Source organism: Lactuca serriola, chromosome 3 (genome assembly GCF_051521515.1).
Source record: "Lactuca serriola cultivar US96UC23 chromosome 3, Lser_US96UC23_V15, whole genome shotgun sequence".
Classification (NCBI taxonomy): domain Eukaryota; kingdom Viridiplantae; phylum Streptophyta; class Magnoliopsida; order Asterales; family Asteraceae; genus Lactuca; species Lactuca serriola.
Genome location: NC_136410.1, coordinates 207596279 through 207598910, shown reverse-complemented (window position 1 = coordinate 207598910; position 2632 = coordinate 207596279). Strand labels below are relative to the sequence as shown.

The 2632-nt window shown below is 36.6% G+C and overlaps 1 pseudogene; it reads left to right on the top strand.

Moving 5' to 3' along the window:
- The first annotated feature begins 435 nt into the window (after positions 1-435).
- On the top strand, positions 436-2344 carry LOC145093552 (monolignol oxidoreductase AtBBE-like 13 pseudogene; annotated as a pseudogene).
- Positions 2345-2632: the final 288 nt, after the last annotated feature.

Below are 2632 nucleotides of genomic sequence, written 5' to 3'. Positions count from 1 at the left end.
ACGTGTAATTTTGACCAAACAATAGGACCATTTCAATAATTTACTCTAATAATAATTATATGCACATGTTTACACATATCTATAAATATTTACGTTTAAGCCCGTGTTTACACATCTATAAATATTTGTTGTTCTAATCACTTAATTCTTTAATAATACTGCAAATTGAACTACAAATATCTCATAAGTTTGATTTATTTTCCATAATTTGTGAAATAGATTTATGTTACTTTTTTTGTTCATAAAATTCACTATCTACAAGAAATAAAAACTGTATGCCGACTAAAAGCGATCATATTTTGTAAAAAGATTTTGTTTTGGAAGTTTGAGGCAGTTGTGTTACATGTTTGATATATAAAAAGCACTTTCAATGTTTAATACGTGTATAAATGGATAACTTTTACATGAAACCCATGTGTATCTTGAAACAATGAAAAGTAGTATAAGATAAGGATTTTGTTCAAAATCAAACCTCTTTTCTGGCATGAGGTAGAGGCTGCTTTCAGAAATCATCAAAGTCAAACTTTCATTCCCAATTTCAGCTTCTTATGGGGATGCTCTCCACATAACCTGCAACAAGTAGCCAAGGAATCTTGAGTGCTTATATCTATATATCTTCTCATATCCTTTTTCCTACACGAAAACAAATGAAGCTTAAAACACCGTATTTTTTCTTAATCCTCTTCTTCTTAGTGCTAAGTGCAGATCAATTTGTATCAACGAATACCAATGGTGACTTTCTTGAGTGCGTTATTCATAATTCTGATAACTCAACCTCAATCTCTCAAGTCATTTACACCCCGAATAACTCCTCATACACATCTGTTTTACAATTCTCCATGAACAATTTAAGATTCAGATCACTTTCAACTCCAAAACCTCTCTTCATCATTACACCAGTTGATGAATCCCAAATCCAAACAGTCGTTCACTGCTCCAAGAAGCATGGAATTGAGATCCGAACTCGTAGTGGAGGCCATGACTTTGAAGGGTTATCTTACGTTTCACAACTCCCATTTGTGATTCTTGATCTTATAAATCTAAGATCCATCACAATCGACACTCAAAGCGCCACCGCGTGGGTTCAAGCTGGGGCAACTCTAGGTGAACTCTACTATGCAATTGCACAGAAGAGTCGGAATCTTGGATTCCCTGGAGGTGTATGGTATGCATTAGGCCTTGGTGGACACATTTCCGGTGGAGGGTATGGTGCAATGAGAAGGAAATATGGCCTCGCAGCCGATAATGTCATCGATGCTCAATTCATCAATGTACATGGAAGAATTCTGAATAGAAAAACAATGGGGGAGGATCTTTTTTGGGCTATTAGAGGCGGAGGAGGTTCTAGCTTCGGAATCATTCTTTCATGGAAGATAAAGCTAGTTCCTGTCCCGGAAACGGTGACCGTATCCTCAATCGCCAGGACTTTGGAGCAAAATTTAACCAAAATTATCCACAAATGGCAATACGTTGCACCCAAGATTCACAAAGATCTTGACATTAGGGTCTTAATGTTCAGCGTGATCGATCCAATCACGGGAAACCGAACAATAAGAGCAACTTTTGAAACACTTTTCCTCGGTGGGATTGACAGATTACTCCGACTGATGGAATTAGAATTCCCGGAAATAGGTTTGACAAGAGAAGATTGTACCGAAATGAGCTGGATTGAATCCGTGGTAATCGGTTCTAGCTTCACAAACGGAGAGCCTCCGGAGATACTACTCAACCGAACTGCCATGCCAAAAAATTCCTTCAAAGGGAAATCAGATTTTGCAACACATCCTATTTCAGTAGAGGGATTGGAAGGGTTATGGGAGTTTTATAACGACAAAATAGAAGCAGGAATGGCACTTCTGGTGTTAACCCCGTATGGAGGAAGGATGGATGAGATTCCGGAATCAGCAACTCCATTCCCACATAGACTCGGATCATTATATATGATTGAATATCTGGTTGTGTGGGATGGCAATGAAACGTCACCACATATAAGTTGGATTAGAAGGTTATACAACTACATGGCTTCTTATGTTTCTGATTCTCCTAGAGCAGCTTATTTGAACTATAATGATCTTGATTTGGGAGTAGGTGCAAGCTATGCTGAAGCAAGTAGTTCTTGGGGTCCCAAGTACTTCAAAAATAATTTCAACAGGCTGGTCAATGTGAAAACATTAGTTGATCCTGGTAATTTCTTCAAGCATGAGCAAAGTATTCCTACAAGCTTCTAATCTTGACAAACATTAAAACTAGTTGCAATGAAGCGGAATAATAACTTTTATTGTAAACCAAATTTCGAAAATCAATACGACTCTTTAATAAAAATAAAATATATATATTCCATTAACCTATGTTTGAAGAAAACTTATACCACGTACAAGGCCGTTCCAAACATATTTTGGACCTAGGATGAGAGAAAAAAAATGGGCTCTTAAAATATACAAATATCATCAAGTTTTTTATAACAAATCAATAATTAAAAGAAAATTATTTGTACTATCTTTTAAATATAACAATTTCCATAAAAAAAATTGGGCCCCTTTAAAATATGGGCCCTGGACGGTCGCCCCTATCGCCCACCCTCTGAAACAGGCCTGTCATTCGTAATTATATATTTAAGTAATTTAGAGTGCGA